Genomic DNA, 20,605 nt, shown 5'->3' on the forward strand with positions numbered 1-20,605 from the left:
CTTCCTTCCCTCCTATTTCTCCTTTTTTTTTGTATTAAAACCTTCTCATCCCCCCCCCCCCCAATTCCTGCCTTCTTTGAAATCTCTTCCCCTTCCTTCATTTTCTGTTTGGAAGACAGGGGAAAGATGGCATCTTGCCATTTGGTGTACCTACCACTGCAAGCCATTGGGGAAGGGCTGGTAGAGCTGCTGCAGGGGTGGCTCTATGAGTGGGGGTCAGGTGGGACATGGGCCACAGGAGTCTTCTGCAGCCACTGCTCCCCACCATTCCCTGAGAAGCCAGGGCCAATGGGGTCACACTGTCCATTACTGTAGCTGCTTCCCATCACCACTTGATAGGCCGGTTAGTGCCCAGTGGGGATATTTATGAGAAGGCAGTGGGGAGCAGGCCACAGTGGGCGTGAGTCCATGCTGCCACCCATTATTACAGTGGTGATGGATAAGGCGGAGTGTTGTCCATCCATTGGTTGAGTACCGTTGATGGTCCTCAACCAAGAGCTGGCCAGCGTCTTCCTCACTGCTGCTACTGTAACCATGACCGGCTTTAGCCTGATTGGGCCAATTTGACTCAACTGGGCTCTGTGCTGTGGTGGGGGTCCCTGTGCTGTGGTGTGGAGCAGGCTGTCTGCAGCTGGCGTCTCGCATGGCTGTAAGCCTCCATGCAGAGGACAGTGTGGCGAGTGGAGCTTTCATGGGGCCCTCCCTCCCACAGCTGCTTCTGATTGCCCCCCAAACTGGGCCACTCCAGAAGCAGTAGGTGGTATGCTGCATGCTGCTGGGGCACCTGGTGTTGTGCCTAGCTCAGGCTACCACTTGTCACGGGTGAGTGGGGGTGCCATGGGGACCTCCACAAGAACTGTGCAGAATTGGGCCCCGCACCTCCTAAGGCCAGCCCTGATGGTAACAGATTGTACACCAAGGACGTCTTTACTCATATATTGCCCAATTCCTAGGCACTGGTCTTGGTTGGCTGGCAACCTTCAGTCTCAAAAGACTATGGTATAAGCCTACAGCACCCGGTATTCCCAGGCGGTCTCCCATCCAAGTACTAACCAGGCCTGACCCTGCTTAGCTTCTGAGATCAGACAAGATCAGGAGATAGTGTTCAGTATAGGGAGATGGATGGCAACCTTCAGTCTCGAAAGACTATGGTAGAAGCCTACAGCACCCGGTATTCCCAGGCGGTCTCCCATCCAAGTACTAACCAGGCCTGACTCTGCTTAGCTTTTGAGTTCAGACAAGATCGGGCATGTGCAGTAGCAGGCAGGTACATTTACTTTACAAAGAATGGAGCAGCCTGCCATTGGAGTAGTTCATTTGGTCCAGGTCCCCCCCCCCCCAAAAAGCTGCAGTTACCACTGGGTGGCTATACTTCCGGAAACCGCTTCAAAAATCTAGCCCCTGAGCCAGCCTGCTTCCCCCTGCTTCCTGGCCCTGAGCAGAAGAGTAAATGCTCAATGCGCAGCTTTTGCTCTCCTGTGGAAATTCTGGGGTCTTAAAACCTGTCCAACTTGAGCAAGATCTCATGTATGGTGAAATCTTTATATGCACGTATATGTCTAACAGGAAGTTCAGTTTTACTGTTCAGTATTCTTGCAGAGATGAGTTCTACAGGGCTGGGCTGAGACCTTCGATGCAAAGGTGTTGTGGTGCCCCAGGAGGCCAATGTCCAATACACAACACACAATTTTGGAGTGCAAAAGGATCCCTTTGGAGTAACACATGGAATTCCACCTCCCTTGATCTGCCTTCCTGCCTGATGTGAGCCTTCCCTCGTTGTTCCCCATGTGAAGCTGACTCTGTTTCAGTGGTGCGCCAGCACTCCCCCAAATCTCGTGAGAACAGTGTGAACTCTCATGAGAATAGCATGATCTCAGCTCAGCCACGATGGTGGCGCTCAGGAGAGCTGAGAAGAAGAGGCTGCTGGGAACATCCTGCAGCACCCCTGGGAGTTCACTGCAGCATCCTAGGGTGCCACTGTGCATAGTTTCGGAACCAGTGGCCTAGAGCATCAGGATAAAATTATTCTCAGTGCATTGGGATACATATGATAGGGATGAAATATTTTCCATTCCCAGTGAAGACAATGTGGTGTTTGGACATGATTCGTCCCACAGGTGTTCATAACTTCTGAATCCATTGATCTCAGTAGTAGAGCTTTAAGCATTGGCTCAGCTCTCTTGGTGAAATCAAAGTGAGGAGGAAGTCATTCCCTTTGGCCAGATCCTGGTCTTAATTTTTTTTTGGCCAGCAGAACATGAATCATCTTAGGACACCATCTTCCCTTTTAAAGGTGCAGTTCCAAGCATGGTGAGGTAAAGACCTCAGTGGTGCCTTCATCCCTCCTCTCTGGCTAGATCTCCATGCATGCACACTATGTATATAGCCCACAATGTGGTGGCTTGCATCTCTCCTCCAGTGCACTCATCCAGCCTTTCCCTCCTCCCCAGGGACCCCAGTTCCACGTTATTTGATTGGACAGCTGGAGATTGGACAGATTGATTGAGAAGTCCATCACAGGTTACAGGTCATACTGGGTATACACAACTTCCTGGTTTTAGATATAGGCTACCTCAGAATGCCAGATGCAAGGACGGCACCAGGATGCGGGTCTCTTGTGTGCTCCCTGAGGCATCTGGTGGGTCACTGTGCGAGAGAGCAAGCTGGACTAGATAGGCCCTTGGCCTGATCCAGCAGGGCTCTCCTTATGTTTTTACATTCTCATGTTCTTATGACTAACCTGTGAGACTAGAACTGGAGAAGGAAAGCTAGATGAGCGTAGCTGGCACTAGGGCAATTGGGGAGAGTGTTTCTAAGACAGATAGCTTGCTCCCCCTTCTGCCCCCTATTTCTGGACCTCTGTGGCAACCTGAAAAGCACTTTTCACACACTCAGAATGGTTTGCTTAGGATCATCAATCGTCGGGGTGGAGGGGAGAGGTCCCCTATGAGTTCGCTTATATTTAGAATGGAAGCATTAATATGGAATACACCATTATTTTTCTTTTGGAAATTATTATTAGTGTATTAATAATGCTATACTATCCTTTGCCCTATTGTTGTTATATTGTTCATCTTTGTGCATTAGAGAAAAAAGGGGTCTCTGCCCTGATGGGCTTACAGTTTAGATTTTGACCCAAGGGAGGCAACACACAGAGGGAAGGGGGATAGAGGTGGGGCAAACAGGGAGAGTCCATGCAATTTTTTTTATTTACACTCACTTTTAGTTACACTCACTTTACACTCACTTTAGTTATGCTTACAATATTAGTTACAGAGGGAAATGGGGACAAATCCAGGTGCTTGCTGGGAGGTTTCCATTGTGCACAAAATGTGTTTCTCCCTTGAAATACCCTTTACCTCTTTTTGGTATTTCATGCTGGACATTAGTTCCAGCGCCCCCCCCCCAGCTGCAGTTACCACTGGGTGGCTTTACTTCCGGAAATCTTTTTTTTCTTGGTTGGCAATCTTCAGTCTCGAAAGACTATGGTAGAAGCCTACAGCACCCGGTATTCCCTGGCGGTCTCCCATCCAAGTACTAACCAGGCCTGACCCTGCTTAGCTTCTGAGATCAGACAAGATCGGGAGACAGTGTTCAGTATAGGGAGATGGTTGGCAACCTTCAGTCTCGAAAGACTATGGTAGAAGCCTACAGCACCCGGTATTCCCAGGCGGTCTCCCACCCAAGTACTAACCAGGCCTGACCTTGCTTAGCTTCCGAGATCAGACGAGATCGGGAGATAGTGTTCAGTATAGGGAGATGGTTGGCAACCTTCAGTCTCGAAAGACTATGGTAGAAGCCTACAGCACCCGGTATTCCCAGGCGGTCTCCCACCCAAGTACTAACCAGGCCTGACCCTGCTTAGCTTCTGAGATCAGAATGAGATCAGGCATGTGCGGGGTATTACTCAGTGTGCGGGAATTACTCAGTGTGTGGGAAGCACTCAGGGGCCCCCCTTCCATTTAGTGTAGCATCAGCCGGCCAAGCAAACAGCAAGAATGGAAGAACACCCCATGAGCCTAATGGTCGCCTCTCCCCGCGCATGGAACTGTGCCCACATGGGGAAAGATCACTTCCTGGAGAGAGGCCAGCAAACCTTTAATGACATTTTTCCTTGACCATGTGCGATCTGATCGAGCAAAGCCTTTTTAATTTCGAACTGAAAATTAAATCAATCCATCACTCGACCAGAAGCTTCAGCTTCCTGGCTGCCTTGCTTCCGGTTTCATGTGGCTTCAGCCACAGCTGTGGCTTTCAGCTACTCAAGTGTCAAGCTCACTGGCTCTAATTTTGGCACGGATATGCAAACGCATTTTCTCGCTGCAAAGAGCAGGCCGCTTCATCCTTGCTTCGTGTTCAAAATGGATGCCGGTGATTGATTTTCGGAGTGCTCAGACTCTGCCTATGTTTTTGCCGGTATCGGATGTGTAAATGAAGTGCTTGCTTAACTCTCTCCCGTTGAATTTAGTGGATCAAATGTTTTGCTGGACCTCACCAATTCTCAGCAGTTCAAAATCTAGGAACTAAACAGCTATGCAAGCCACAAGAATCACAGGTCCTCATAAGAACATAAGAACAGCCCCACTGGATCAGGCCATAGGCCCATCTAGTCCAGCTTCCTGTATCTCACAGTGGCCCACCAAATGCCCCAGGGAGCACACCAGATAACAAGAGACCTCATCCTGGTGCCCTCCCTTGCATCTGGCATTCTGACATAGCCCATTTCTAAAATCAGGAGGTGGCACATACACATCATGTACGTACCCCATAATGTACCCCATAATGGATTTTTCCTCCAGAAACTTGTCCAATCCCCTTTTAAAGGCGTCCAGGCCAGACGCCATCTGTAAACTGCCCCTCAATAATGGACCAAATAAACTTTCAGTTTATTCAACTACTCATTAAGCTGCCCCCCTCCTGTCCAGTGTGAGAAGGAGAACCATTTTCGTGAGAACCACACCTTTTACAGTGAGACAATCCCAAAAGGGTGTAGAGTAGGGCCTGTTTTGCGGCGGCCCCAATATTGGGAGACCCAGCTGGGCCCAAGGCTGACAAAGGTGGGCAGCTCAGGGGGGCAGGTTTGCAGAGGGTCTGTCCACTTGCCTATTTCTCCTCCCGAAGTCTTGATTCAAAAGGAGGAGAGGGGAAAGGAGCAGGAGAGGAAGTGTGGAGCAGAGGAGGGTGGCGGGTTAGCGAGAGGCTTGGGACATGGCCCACTCATGAGGCCAACTGATAGCCCAATCCCGTGCTTGGATCCTCAGTAGTAAGTCACATTATAGTCAATGGGGCTTACTCCCAGGTAGGTGTGGATAGGATTGGGCCGATAGTCCATTGCCTCGGGTGGTGGATCTAAAGGGAGCACCCAGCTCACCCTCACTGCTCCCCCTGCCCTCGTTCCCTGGATTTGAGAAGAAAGAATGAAGTGATTTGGGACCAGTCCTTGCCTTATTGCATCCACTACCAGTTGAAGACTTTCCTGTTTCTTAAGGCCCTTGCTGGTTATGATGCCCACTTCAGGGATGTTTTTGCTACTGCTGTTCCACCTTGTGTGGTTGTATTGTGTTGATGTGCTTGTTTAGACATTTCTTTTTCTTAAATCTGTTTGTTTTTTTTTTTAACCTAGGGTGAGTTGCCTTAACTGCACAGATACTGGGTGGAAAGGTGCCTTGGAGCTGCTGTTGTAAATAATAAATACATGGGGTCACAAGCCCACCTCCCCAAACTGGACAGCCTCTGGGGATTGGTCTGGGACACCCTTGCTCAAAGTCCTCACCCCGTCTCCTGTACTGAGCCTTCTGTGTGGAGGGAGAAGCCTATGATGGTTTCTGCCTGCCCCACCTGCCAAGATATAATTGCACAGAGCCCCTAAATTCTGCAGAGCCCCTGAAAACAACTGTTACCCTGCACATGCCCAATCTTGTCTGATCTCGGAAGCTAAGCAGGGTCAGGCCTGGTTAGTACTTGGATGGGAGACCGCCTGGGAATACCGGGTGCTGTAGGCTTCTACCATAGTCTTTCGAGACTGAAGGTTGCCAACCATCTCCCTATATGGAACACTATCTCCCAGTCTTGTCTGATCTCGGAAGCTAAGCAGGGTCAGGCCTGGTTAGTACTTGGACGGGAGACTGCCTTCTCGTGTTTTGGGGGGCTGCATTCATTGGATTGGGACCGTTCTGGTGTCATTGGCTTCCTCTCAGCCTGCCCTTTCCGATGGACTGTGGCAAGTATGCTTACTCATGGGTAAACGCGCTATACAGCTCACTTTCACTTTCCATAGGGATCCATGCATTTTTTTCTTTCTGGTTTTTTGGCCATAACTTTTGAAGGAAAGGAGCTATTTTGATTCTGTTTTCTTGCATTGCACTCCGCTGGGAATTCCACATCCAACAGTGTATGGCACGATGGGGTAGCTCCGAAGGCCGCAAAGTTAGCCCGTCCTCCCCCCAGGGCGTGTCACACACACCCCGGCGCATTACCTGGTGCAGCCCGCACCCCCCGCAATGCCAGTGGATATGACAGCAAATACCTGAAGGGCTGTCCTATGGAAGAAGGAACAAATTTGTTTTGAACAGTCTCTGAGATTAGAACTAGATCCAATGAATGCAAACTGCAAGAGAGTAGATTTCAGTTGGATAGCAGGAAGAAATTATTGACAATAAGGGCAGTTTGGCAGGGGAACAGGGTGCTGAGGGAATTGGTGGAGTCTCCCTCATTGGAGATCTTCAATGGACAGGCACCTGCTGGAGTTGCTCTAGGTGAACTTCCTGCTACAGGCAAGGAGTTGAACTAGATAACCTTGTAGGTACACAACATGGAGAGGGGAATCATTCTCCAGGCATTCTCACCAATGGAGCAGCAGCTGGTTTCAGAGCATCCCCTTTCCTCCCCCTCCATTGGTCCCCTCTCCCAAGCTGAGCTGGGTTCTGGTGCTGGTGGAATGCATATCTATGCGGTGCTTATTAGGTGCAAAAATAAGCACCTATTTGGTGCAAGGGGGAGTTGTGATAGCACATTGGGTGTTACTCCTGCCACTGGTACTGAAGGATCAGTTAGGGCCTAGTCAGGTGGGCCCTCTGATGGAAGTTGATCTTTGACTGGTGCATGATCTGGTTAACATCTTACGACACACATGGGACAGACATAACACAGCAAAAATCCTGAATGTCTTGGGCCCAAGGGTATTTGAATGGCTACCTTCTCCGTAGCTCCAATTCATCTGATTTATTCTTATGTTCTTGGGATTTGATTTACTTAATATGAAGCATGCATCAAAACGGAATGGAACTCTCTGAGATTTAAGCATATTTACCTAAGGCTCATGCCATTTTAGACGGCATTAACAGAATTATATCTTTCAAGTAGTAATTATTATGAGTAGTAAAAAAAAAAAATTATTCCATGCAAGTCAGACCTCAGCTGGAGTACTATGCCCAGTTCTGGATGCGGCACTTTCAGAAGGATGTAGATGTTGGCCATGGGTCAGAGGAGGGCAGGAAAGATGGTTAAGGGGTCTGGGAAGTTACAGCACAATCCTATGCATATCTACTCAGCCCAATTACGTTCAATGGGACTTACTCCCAGGTAAGTGTGCATAGGATTGCAGCCTTAGGGCCCAATCCTATCCAACTTTCCAGCACTGGTGCAGCCACAATGTAGCCCCGAGATAAGGGAACAAATGTTTCCATACCTTCAGGAGGCCTCTGTGGCTACCTTCCTACCACAAGGTACAGCACGTGCCCCATTGGCATGGCTGGAAAATTGAATAGGATTTGACCCTTAGTACTGTGAGGAAAGGTGTAAAGAACTGGGATATTGAGCCTATAGAAGGGAAGACTGAAAGGAGGATATTACTGGCCTTCAAATACTGCAAAAGGGCATCTCAGAAGAGGGCAAGGACTTGCTCTCTGTTGCTGCAGAGGACAGGACTAGATCTAATGGGCTTAAGTTACAGAAGGGCAGATTTCAGTTGAACGTAAGAAGAAAAGGTAAGATGTGTTTGACAATGGAATCAATCATGGGGTGGTAGAATCTCGTCCACAGAAGGTCTTCAAGAAGTTGGTCAGCCCTGGGGATTGCTCTATCTAGCTCTGGCTTGCCTACGTCAGGCCGGAGGTTAGAGGAGGAGGTCTACAAGGCCTCCTCTGGCTCTATGATACCTCTGCGGGTTACTCAACGTCAACCTGATTGTAAATTCATACATGCTACATTTTCAAAGAATAGTCCTTCCATGAAGCCAAGCAATTAATTAATTAATTGCTGTCTTGCAAGAGGTGAAGACAAACCATGGAACAAAAAAAAAAAAAAGTGTTTTTCAGTTGTGTCTTTCAAGACACCACATGTTTTCTGCCTTTCATGAGTCACTGGTGCCTTGGTACAGTTTCACTTCCTTTTCTAGAGATGTTTGGCTGATGTGTTCTAGTTTCTGATTTGCCCTTTGCTATAGAGATGGACTAAATTTAGGACCTGGAAGTTCCCCATGACTAGCGCAGCTGCACTGAAACCCAGGTGGGGTGTGGACAGGGGCCGTCATCTCTTTTTGTCCTAACAATCCCCCAAACAGTGTTTCCCAGAGTTACTTGGTACATTTATAATTATAATACTAAATCCCATTTATTAAGCAGCTCCCTGATGATAACTGGATTTCACTGATTCATAAGTTTGATCATTCCTCTAATCCAGGGGTCTCCAAACCCCAGCCTGGGGGCCAGAAGCAGCCGGGAGTGAGCCTCTATCCAGTCCGTGGCCAGCTTCTCATCCCCTGAGAGCCTCTGGCCCAGTTGACCAAACACAACCAGAGTTATGCTTGTGAGGTGTGGGAATTGGCATCCATTTAAGTGTGTGCTTTATTTCTTGGACCATGTTGGTGCTTGGAGAAATCCTGGACATTTGAGCCCATTCATTCATTCATTCATCTAAGTTCCACCTCTAATGTATTTATTTAAGAGCCCAATCCTATACCTGTCTACTCAGAAGTAAGTCTCATTATAGTCAAAGGGGCTTACTCCCAGGCAAGTGTGGATAGGATAGCAGCCTAAATTTTATATTTAATATTTTTTTCTGGCCCTCAACACTGTGCCAGATATTTGATGTGGTCCTTTGGCCAAAAAGTTTAGAGACCTCTGCGCTAATCTACCTTTTTTTTTTTTTTGCTCTATTTACTTTATGAAGATAGGTTGTACATTAAATTATGAACAGGACCTTGGTGGTAGTGTTCATGTACGCATTCAAAAGCTTGACTCGGTCCATTTATTTATTTAAACATTTGTTCTCTGACTTTCCTGCCCTTGTTATTGTGGCTTTTCAATAAAATAAAACCAAAAAAGCAAAATCAAATAATTCAAAATTTTAAAAAAATGAAAACAGCATCAACAAAGTCAAAATCTGCAACTGAAGGACCAAAAGCTGAAGGTTTTGACAGATCTGCTGAAGGAGTGCAGGGTAAGGGCCGACTGAAGCTCAGTGGTTAGGGCATTCTACATGGTCAGTGCCACTGCCAAGAAGACCCTGTTCCTTGTGGGTACATAGAATCATAGAGTTGGAAGGTGCCCAGATGGTCATCTAGTCCAGTCCCCCAACTGTAACCAGTTAATCCTGGAGCTTCTCCAGCAGGTGCCTGTCCAACCTCTGCTTGAAGATTTCCAGTGAGGGAGAATACACCACCACCCTAGATAATGTATTCCATTGTCAAACTGCCCCAACCGCAAAGAATTTCTTCCTGATGTTCAGCCAGAATCTCCTCTCTTGAAGTTTGTACCCATCAGATCTAATTCTACTCTCAGAGGCAGCTGAGAACTTAATTGTTCCTTCTTCCATATAACAGCCCTTCAGGTATGAGAAGAGCACTGTCATATCACCTCTGAGCCTTCTCTTCTTCAGATTAAACATACCAAGTTCCCTCAACCTTTCCTCATAGGAAAGACCCTCCATGTCATAGTCTCCATGACTCTGAAGTCTACAGCAACCAGAACCTCCATGAGGAAGGCATTCCACATGGTCAGTGCCATGGCCAAGAAGACCTTAGTGGACACCTTCTATGACTATGAAGGCAGGGTGCTACCTGAAGACAATCAAAGCTGATGACTGGAGTGTGTGTGTGTGTGTGTGTGTGTGTGCATATGGACAGAAGCAGTTCTTAAGTTACCCATGTACCAAACCATTAAGGGTTTTGGAGGTCATAATCTGCAACGTGAATTGTGAAACAAAGAGATAGTCAATGTAATTCATGAATTGAAATGATATGGCCCTACTGAGCAGTCCTGTTTGCCCGGCACAACACATTGTTGTCAACTGGGTTTCCCAGTGTTCTTCATAGGTGGCTCCACTCATATTACAATAGTCCAATCAGGAGGTTATTAAAGTGTGGATAACTGTAGCTCGATCAGATGTTTCCAGGAAAGGTCACAGCTGGCAAATTATCCAGAGCATCCTAGGAACACAAGAAGAGCCCAACAGGATCAGGCCAATCTAGTCCAGCTTTCTGTATCTCACAGTAGTCCACCAGATGCCCCAGGGAGAACACAAGACAACAAGAATCTCGTATCCTGTTGGCACTCCCTTGCATCTGACATTCAGGGATAGCCTTAAACTAGGAGGTTACATACATATACCCATCATGGCTTGTAACCTGTGATGTACGTATTCTCCACCAATCTGTTCAATCCCCTTTTTAAGGCATCCAGGCCAGGTGCCATGACCATATCCTAATGGCAAGGCGTTCCACAGATTAATTACACATTGGATAAAGAAATATGTACTTTTGTCTGTTCCAACTCACCTGACACTCAGTTTTTGAGGCTGTCCCCAGATTTCATCCCCCAGAGTGAAAAAAAAAAAAAAAAAAACTTTGTAAGGGGAAGTGTGCCACTTTCAAGGATAGGCTGATAAGTATCTCCCAGGTCAGTAAGACACCCATCTAACAGCACCTCTGTCTTGTCTGAATTCAGTTTCAATTTGATTGTATTTTTTAAACTCCTTGTTAAATAAATTCTGTGTTGATGTTTTAATTGGTGGATCTACCAGCTTCTTCCTTGAGTTAAAGAGAGAAGGGTACAAGCCATTGTTTTAACTTCTGATTCTATAGGTGAAACCTTAATTTGTGCATGAAATTAAGGTTGCCACAAGAGGTGGTGAGCTTAGGTGGCTTGATGAGGGGATTGGACAGATTCATGAAAGAGCATAGGCCTAGCTACTAAACATGGCGGCATCATGGGTCCAGAAGCCACACATGCTGTGAATATCACATTCATGAACTGTTTGTGATCTCCCCCAAAACATCAGGACCCAGAATGTTGGACTAGATCGATGCCTGCCCAAATAAATAAATAAATAAATAAATAAATAAATAAATAAATAAATAATAACTTGGTATTTATATACCGCCTTTCTGGTCATTGGATTACTCCTCTGACTTTATTCAAGACGGTTTACATAGGCAGGCCTTTCTAAATCCCTCCAGGGGATTTTTACAATAATAGAGGTTCTCTCTTTCAAGAACCAACAACATTTCAGAATGGATCTTTCTGGTTTGGTCTCACTTCTGGCCTCCGGTTCTCCCATGCAGGCTGACAAGCAGCTCCATCTCTCACATGGAGGGCAACCAAGATGCTTCTTGCTCACACCAAGAACAGGTGGAATCACTCAGCTGGGCTTGTCAGCCGCTTCAGGGTCTCTAAATAAGACTCCCAAAGGAGTTCATAATCTAAAAAGAGACCCATGAGAGTCTCCAGAGAACAGTCACTGAAATGGGCTAGGCTGGGATGGACAATTGTAACCCTCTTGCTGAACAGAAGACCACTGTTTGGAAGGTGCCTTTTTGCCCAGGTAGCAGGGGGTTATGCTATTATGTTTTGCTAGTATAACTTTTACCCACTGCTGGTGCCAAGTCAACAGGTCGCTGGCAAAGCCCCGGATTGGAAGTCCATGGTGCCCCTCACTCACTCCCTGATGTCACATTGGGTGCTACCATTACCATTCCCCCCCATACTGAAGGTTCAGGTGGATTGGCTGATGCGGGTGAGCCCTTGGCCAGAGTGCGACCTGGCTGTTGCCACCCTTTTTCTTGGACCAAAGAACCAAACACTGTTGTGTCTTTCAAATGGGCAACAGGTATATCTGCCTCTGACAGCAACTGTTACCCTGCACATGCCTGATCTTGGAAGCTAAGCAGGGTCAGGCCTGGTTAGTACTTGGATGGGAGACCACCTCGGAATACCGGGTGCTGTAGGCTTCTACCATAGTCTTTCGAGACTGAAGGTTGCCAACCATATCTGTCAGATAGAGTCAGGATGGTGTAGTGGTTCAGGTGTTGGACTTAAACCTGGAGGAGCGAGGTTCAAATCTTTGCTCAGCCATGAAGCATGGTGGGTGACCTTGGGCCAGTCAAAAATTAGGCAAGAGGACTGAAATTTCAACAGCCTGCCAATTTCATCTTTTGCTATCAGGCTGATTGCTGGACTCCAATCACTCTCCAAGTGGCCTTACTGGGAAAACTGTAATGCCTCAGTATCTCACTTCATTTGACTCTCGTTTTTTTATGGATACTAGAAGCCTAATATGGTGAAGAGAGTCAGAGATGGTGTATTGGTTCTGGTGTTTGGCTTGAAGATTCAGTTTCAAATCCCTGCTTAGCCACAAAGTGACCAGTTGCTAGCTCTCAGCCTTTCCTACTTCACAGGGTTGTTGTGAAGACAAATGGAGGGAAGGGATTACGGAGGGAAGGAACATTCTGAGCCCCTTGGAGGAAGGGAGGTATAAAAAAGTGAAAAATGAATGAATGAATCAAAGGGCAGGTTGAACTTTCAGTGATGTGTGCTTTTTTGGGTGGGGGGAGGACTTCAGGCCCTGAAACTTCATGTGGGAGCTGGGGGGGGGGGCAGGTTGAACCTTCAGTGATGTGTGCTTGTTTGGGGAGGGGGGGGTGAGGCTTTCAGGCCCTGAACCTTCGTGTAGGAGCTGGGGGGCAGGTTGAACCTTCAGTGATGTGTGCTTGTTTCGGGGGGGGGGAGGCTTTCAGGACCTGAACCTTCATGTAGGAGCTGGGGGGCAGGTTGAACCTTCAGTGATGTGTGCTTGTTTGGGGGGGGGAGGACTTCAGGCCCTGAACCTTCATGTGGGAGCTGGGGGGGGCAGGTTGAACCTTCAGTGATGTGTGCTTGTTTAGGTGGGGGGAGGCTTTCAGGCCCTGAACCATGTGGGAGCTGGAATCTTAGAAGTATGTGCATATTTTCATCTCTGAAATATTGGGGGGGGGGAGCTGTTCCAGTCCATAAGAGAATCAAGTTGTGATCTTCAGTAACATCTGTGGGGTTAGTTGAACAAAAGCAGTCAAGCTTCAGATGACTGTCTTCCCAAAATAGCCCAGCCTGCCAACTGTACCGAAACAGCGATGGTTAGCTGAGTCTAGATATCCACCCCACTGCCTGCCACGTCTTGCTTCCTCTCCACCCAACAATAGTTATTCTTTCATGGTTCCAACGGTATCTCTTTCTACTCATCATTCTCATGTCTTAGTTGCTGACGGGGGGAGCGATTCTCAGGACCAAGATTGGTCGTCTGTTGTGGTCTCTTCCACGTCCTGCGCCTTCCGAACCGTTCATGCGTCTCGCAGCTGTTCTTGAGAATGACGTGGAAATCCCCTCCCGTAACCTGTCGGTAGCGATACTTGCCGATCAAGGTTGACTATGGAAATGCTACGTCACCAGCTCAAACAATGGCTTACGTGTCCTGTTTGACCGTGGGCAGCCCATCTAGAAATTAACAAGAAATAGACACTCATGAGGGATACACAACTCCTACAAATTGTATAGTTGGCCAACAATCAGCTAAAAGCATTTGTTAAAGCTCTTTATTTCCAGCTCTTCCAACAAGCTAGCTAATGGACTGACTGACTGAAGAGCTAACTAAAGTGATGACCCAACAAACTTATACTTAGGGAGTAAGCTTACTTATGAACTTACTCAGGGAGTAAGCTGATGAACTCTGAATGACTCACCTTTGATTAAAAGTGCATACAACGAGGCCATAACAAAGGAATGAGGGCTACAATCTTAGGCACACTTACCATGGCAGTAAGTCCCATTCAATTTAAGCATGCTTACTGAATAATAATAATAATAACAGGTATTTATATACCGCCTTTCTTGGTCTTTATTCAAGACTTTATTCAAGGCGGTTGCCAACTAACTAACTATTCAAGGCGGTTTACATAGGCAGGCTTATTTTAAATTCCTTATTAAATAGGGATTTTTACAATTGAAAGAAGGTTCTTTCTTTCAAGAACCACTACATTCAGGTGTTTCATTCCAATCTGGCTTCACATTCTGGCCTCCATCCTCCCATGCTCAGAGCAGATGGAATAGCTCGGCTTCAGCTTGTCAGCTGCTTCAAGGTCGCGCAGTGCCAGTGGCCTCGAACTGGCGACCTTGTGGATGTTATCTTCAGGCAGACGGAGGCTCTACCCTCTAGACCAGACCTCCTGCCCTACTGTCCAGACCTACTGAACAAGGGATAGAGTGGATAGAGGGATGTTCTTTTCCCTCTCACACTACACCAGTTACGGTTTCTTTATCTATGCCTAATAAAGGTTCATTCATTCATTCATTCATTCATTCACTACACCAGAACCAAATTGGGGGACATCAACTCAAATTGAGTGTTGGGAGAGTTAGATCAGAAAAAAAAGAATCTATTTCTTTACCCAGCAACTAATTAGTCTGTGGAACTCCCTGCTGCAGGATGTGGTGATGGCGTCTGGCCTGGGTGCCTTTAAAAGGGGATTGTACAGATTTCTAGGAGAAAAGTTCATCAGAGGTTACAAACCGTGATGGGTATGTGGGACCTCTTGGTTTTAGAAATAGGCTACCTAAGAATGCCAGATACAAGGGAGGGCACCAGGATGCAGGTCTCTTGTTGTCTTGTGTGCTCCCAGAGGTATCTGGTGGGCCACTGTGAGATGCAGGAGGCTAGACTAGGGTGAGCCTTTTGGCCTGAACCAGCAGGACTCTTCTTACGTTCTGAGTAGACATACATGGTCTTAAGGCTGAGTAGACATACATGGTCTTAAGGCTGCAATCCTATTCATACCTTTCTGGGACTAAGCTTTGTGGAACAGAATGGGATTTAGTTCTGGGTAGACAGGCAAAGGAGAGTAGGGTAATCCTATCTGCTCTTACCTGTGAGTAATCCCCATTGATTGTAATGGGACTTACTTCTGAGTATACATGCATAGGGTTGGGCTTGTAACTGTGCAATCCCATGCATGTGTAACACAAGTAAGCCCCATTGAATGTGCCTGGGATTGCAGCCTAGATATAGTAGCCTGAAGAACCATATGGGGCATGGTTGGGAAAAAATTAAACACTGTTTTCAATAGGAGATTGCTGAGAAAATGCTTTGGTTTTCCATTGATATCACTGGTCACTAAAAGCTCTTCATATGGGTTGGATCATGGCCAAGATCCATTGCCAGCAACACTAACTAAAACTGTGCTCCATTAGAATATTAAATATTTAAACTCTTAGCAAGTAATTGTGTGTCGTTGTTATCAAGTATTAACCTTGTACCAAACCATTATAATTATTGTAAGATCTTTATATATTGTTTTTTGACTTTGAAAATCACAAAGAGGTTTAAATAGCAATTAAAAAAAGACACTGCATTTTTAATCAATGGTGTCCATGTCAACAGTGATTGTTTTTTTTTGCTCCATCTGCATGTCTTCAAATCAAACCAAGCATACTCAGTTTTATTTACAGGGTTGAGGCTGTAATCCTATGCACACGACATGGGCATAAACCCCATTGAACATAGTGGGGATTCTTTCTGAGTAGACGTGCATAGGATTGCACTGTTATCCATTGATCTTCCCACTCAGTGCCACATCACACAGCCAAGGAATGCTGCTAAGTCAAAATGTCAAAACAGCTACCGTGAATTAAACTCCGTTCAGGTGTATGGACATTCCAAACCGACAAAGACATGCTAGGAAATCAACCTGAAACCTGTGGGATTATTTTCTCCATGGCCTTTAAGATCTTGTGGCCATTGGCCTTCCAGCTGACCTGGGTGGAAGCCATTGATGGGGCGCTTCAGGATATCTTCCATCTTATTCTTTATCCTTTCAGGAGATGGAAGGAAAAGATGCACTGAAGGAGATAGTGTTGGCTGACCTAGAAGACAAGGTGAAATCCTTTTCAGTGTCAAGAACATCAGAAGAGCCCCACTGGATCAGGCCAAGGGCCCGTCTAGTCTAGCTTCCTGTATCACCCAGTGGCCCACCAGATGCCTTCAGGAGCACACAAAACAACAAGAGACCTATATCCTGTTAATAAGAACATAAGAAGAGCCACACTGGATCAGACCAAAGGCTCATCTAATCCAGCTTCCTGTATCTCCCAGTGGACCATCAGATGCCTTCAGGAGCACGTAAGACAACAAGATCCCTGTAACCACTCTCTTGCATCTGGCATTTTGAGCTAATCTTCTTCCAAAACCAGGAGGTTGTACTTACTCATCATAGCTTGTAACTGATGATGGATGTTTCCTCCATAAATCTGTTTAATCCCCTTTGAAAGGCAACTAGACCAGGTGCCACCACTACATCCTGTGGTGAGGAGTTTCTGTGTCTGTGTAGAGTATTAAATTCAGCCCCAATAAGTGGCAAGACAGTGCAGTGCGACCCTAAGATATGCTCAGACAGGACATACATTCTTATGCATTATGTCCAGAGTCAGCACAACATCACATGAGAAGTTGTTTCATTAGAACTGGGGGAACTTCAGGGAACCACTGAGGGCAAATATGAACCTGTTCATATGCGATTTGTATGTTGGGAGAATATTCTGGAGCATTTACCTTCAGGCTTTAATTCCATTTTTAAGGGGTTGTGAGAATCTACTCAATGGATGTTTAAGCTGTGAGATCATTGGGGGGGAGCAGAATAAGTTTAAAGGCTAAATAAATCCATCAGCTGGGTGTAGTCAAGGCGGGGGAGGTCAGAGAGGGAGCACAAAATCAAGGCATCTCCAAAGTCAGAAGCTGTGATATGTTCAGCAGGAGTGGTCAGGTGCTAGCTATGCAATTTTCTGAAAGTGGCCTGAGATTAGGCCATTTGGGGCATTTGGTGGGCTGCTGTGAGATACAGGAAGCTGGACTAGATGGGCCTATGGCCTGATCCAGTGGGGCTGTTCTTATGTTCTTAACTACAATTCCCAGGAGGCCTTGCAGGTCTCTTGTTATCTGGTGTGCTCCCTGGGGCATTTGGTGGGCCTCTGTGAGATACAGGAAGCTGGACTAGATGGGCCTATGGCCTGATCAAGCTGGGCTGTTCTTATGAGACGTGTCAGGCACAACTTCAGGCAAACTGAGACATTTGCCATAGGGTATAAGCACTGGGCATTCCTACCTGCATAAGTAGATGAATGATGGATAGGGGAGCAGGTGCAAGCGGATGGTCACACAGTACCATCAGGACCAGCCCAGGATCTCTTGACAACTGAAGCAGCAGGCCAGATTCTGTCCCCTTATCCAAAGATGTGCTGGCCTCTGCTCCTGTCACTCTCCAATGTGGATGGAGGTTGGGCTGGAGGGAGGATCAAGCCTAGGTGGAGGTAGCATCAGATTCTGCTGCCAAATCCTGTGCCCCACCCCGAGCTGGAAAGCTTGACATTGGGGCTCCTGGGTTAGGTAAGCTCCTGTCCCAGATAAGGACAGCCTAAATTTAAAATATCACCCAATATATTCTGTTCCTTTCCAATTTATCTGTCCACTGACTTTAGTATGACTGCTTAGAGCCAAACTAGATGTTGGAATTCTCAATTGGGGTTCCCAAAGTCATCCCCCCCCCCAATTAGGCAAGAGGGTTGAAATTTCAATTTGAAAGGGGGTCTAATCAGCCAGAACTTTTTATCCTTTGCTATCAGACTGATTCCCAGACTCGAATCACTCTCCAAGTGGCCTTAGAAAGAAACCTGCATATCCCTTCATTTGACTCACATCATTTTATTAATACTGGGAGCCAAATATTGTGTAGAAAACCAAGAAGTTGTAGTGGTTTAGGAGCTGGAATGCAACCTGGAAGATCCAGGTTCAAATACCTGCAGAGCCACGAAGCTTCCTGGATAACCTTGGGCCAGTCACACTCTCTCATTCTAATCTACCTCACAGGGTTGTTGTGGGGACACAAGGAGGGAGAAACCACCTACACCAACCTGAGTGCCTTGGAGCAAGGGTAGTATAGAAATGTGTAATGGTTTTGGAGCTGGACTTGGACCTGGAAGATCCAGGTTCAAATACCTGCCCAGCCACGAAGCTTCCTGGGTGACCTTGTGCTAGACACACTTTCTCAGCCTAACCTACCTCACAGGGTTGTTGTGGGGACACAAAGAAGGAAAAACCGCAAGCATCGGCCTGAGCACCTTGGAGCAATGCTGTAATGAAGCTGGTAGAACAGAGGTCCTTGCAGAAATGGTTAACTGCTGAAGTGGATAACATGAAACCACAGCAACAGTGCAATCCTATGCAAGTCTACTCAAAAGTAAGCCCCCATTATTCTCAATGGGGCTGACTCCCAGGAAAGTGCGCATAGGATTGGAGCCTCAGTTTTGGAACACCCCCTCAAACTCTCCTGTTTATTTCACAGGTAACTAGCAGGACAGCGCTCAGGAGTTAGGCGGGTGAAGACCTAGGTGTTCAAGGAAGAAAGAGGTGCGGGGTGTGTATAATATTGATCTTATGGGGTATTCCCATTTGGAAATATAAAATATTCCCTATACTTTGAGGAGGTGTGATTTTATGGAACCAAAACAGTGGAACCATGACAGTGCTCATCTCACCACCCATTCCAAGAGAGGTGATAGCAAGTTCTGGGGGCGGGGGGGGGGGGGATAGAAATTCAGTTGGATACCCAAATTAATCAGGTACCCATTGCTCTTTCTAGCTGACATACCCAATCCCAAACCAACGTGAAGCTATATGATCAGGTGTGTTTTTTAGGAAGTAACCTGGGGTATAAGGATGATTGTCAAACAACCCCCTATGCTCCCTACAATTTCTTACTTCCCTATCTTGGAGTAGGCCTCTGTGGATTCATCTATGAAGCAGCAAAAGCCAGGGACTACGCAAGAGCTGGAGAGGTAGAAAACCAAATCCTTGTTATGGGATCTATCACTGATCATTCAGGTTATGGATTGGATTTGACTATAGAACAGCCCACTGCCAACCACTAATATAGAATCCCTCTAGGATGCCCAATGTCGTGCGCTTTCAGAAACATCTGGTCGGCCACTGTGATTAACATTGCCAGCATCACATGGCTGAGTTCCCCGTGAGACACTCTACCCACTTTCGGATGACCCATTGGATCCTATTGCCGCCATAGGTTCTGATGACACAGGGATTAAGAATATAAGAACATCAGAAGAGCCCGGCTGGGTCTAGTCCAGCTTCCTGCATCTCACAATGATTCACCAGATGACTCAGGGAGTGTACAAGATAGCAAGATATCTGTATCCATTTGCTACTCCCTTGCCCCAGGATGCTGGTCTTGTAGGGCTTCTTTCATTTTGAAATTAGAATGAGGAAAGCACCAACTGGGATGTAGGGAGTTTGATCCCTGCACAACAAGAAGGTCCCTTTGGAAAGACATTGAGCTTCAGGGGCAACCTGATCACTGACCATTGTTTAACAAGCGGTCATGCCTCACTTTATGGGTCTGTGTCAGCTTTGCCCTACAGATATATCCGCCAGCTACATACAGAGGACAAATTCTCCACCATCTGGGTCAAGAACTGAAGCAGCAATGGCTAGGAACAACAGATTAAGCGTGGTGGGCACCTGCGTTTTTGCTATCAGAGTATTCTAATTATGTGGAATTAAGAAAGTGGCATGCTCAATCTCATTATAATTTAAAAATATATATCAATTCCATTTTCTCTTTGATTGCAGCTAGAGTAGAGCTCTAGTATAGTGCTCTGCAGTAGTGCTAAAGAGTTCCAGGACTGCCTGGAAAATTGGAGATTTGAACACTTCCTAATCTCATTTTCAATGTGTGTGTGTGTGTGTGTGTGTGTGTGTGTGTGTGTGTGTGTGTGTGTTAAGAATATATTGGAACACAGCTGGTTAAATGCACAAGACTGATTCACTTTCTCTTACTCTTTGAAGGCACATCCAATATGGGTCAACCCTATTAGTTCTGAGCCTGACCTAGTAGACTAACCATTTTCAACCTTTTCCATGTCCTAGGTGCTAAAATGGTCAAGGCACACCATCAGTATTTTGACTATTGAGAAAGCACACCATTCTGCTGGTAGGGGGCTCAAATTCCCCAATGGCCCTACTAATAAATGACCCTCCCCAAAGTCCCAAGGCGCGCCTGCAGACCTTCTAAGGCACACCAGTGTGCCATGTAGTAGATCTTCAAGGAACATCCTGAGGGCCACGAGAAATGCCCAGGATGGTTTACAGAGGCAAACCTAGCCAGAAATGGGTAGAATTTGTTTAACAGGCACACCAGGGTGACTGACTGCTTGGTCTGGGTCTCTTCAGAGGACGGACAAAAGAGTTGCACTGTAGAAGGGACAACTGGCTGACCTGGAAGAGAGCAGGAAAT

General features: G+C 46.6%; 3 pseudogenes; 1 reads left to right on the forward strand and 2 right to left on the reverse strand.

The window, feature by feature from the left end:
- Positions 1-3,645: 3,645 nt before the first annotated feature.
- On the reverse strand, positions 3,646-3,768 carry LOC136634850 (5S ribosomal RNA; annotated as a pseudogene).
- Positions 3,769-3,797: 29 nt separating this feature from the next.
- LOC136634854 (5S ribosomal RNA) lies at positions 3,798-3,916 on the reverse strand (annotated as a pseudogene).
- Positions 3,917-5,885: 1,969 nt separating this feature from the next.
- Positions 5,886-6,002, forward strand: LOC136634996 (5S ribosomal RNA; annotated as a pseudogene).
- The last annotated feature ends 14,603 nt before the right edge of the window (positions 6,003-20,605 follow it).

Source organism: Tiliqua scincoides, chromosome 14, assembly GCF_035046505.1.
Source record: "Tiliqua scincoides isolate rTilSci1 chromosome 14, rTilSci1.hap2, whole genome shotgun sequence".
NCBI classification, from domain to species: Eukaryota; Metazoa; Chordata; class Lepidosauria; order Squamata; family Scincidae; genus Tiliqua; species Tiliqua scincoides.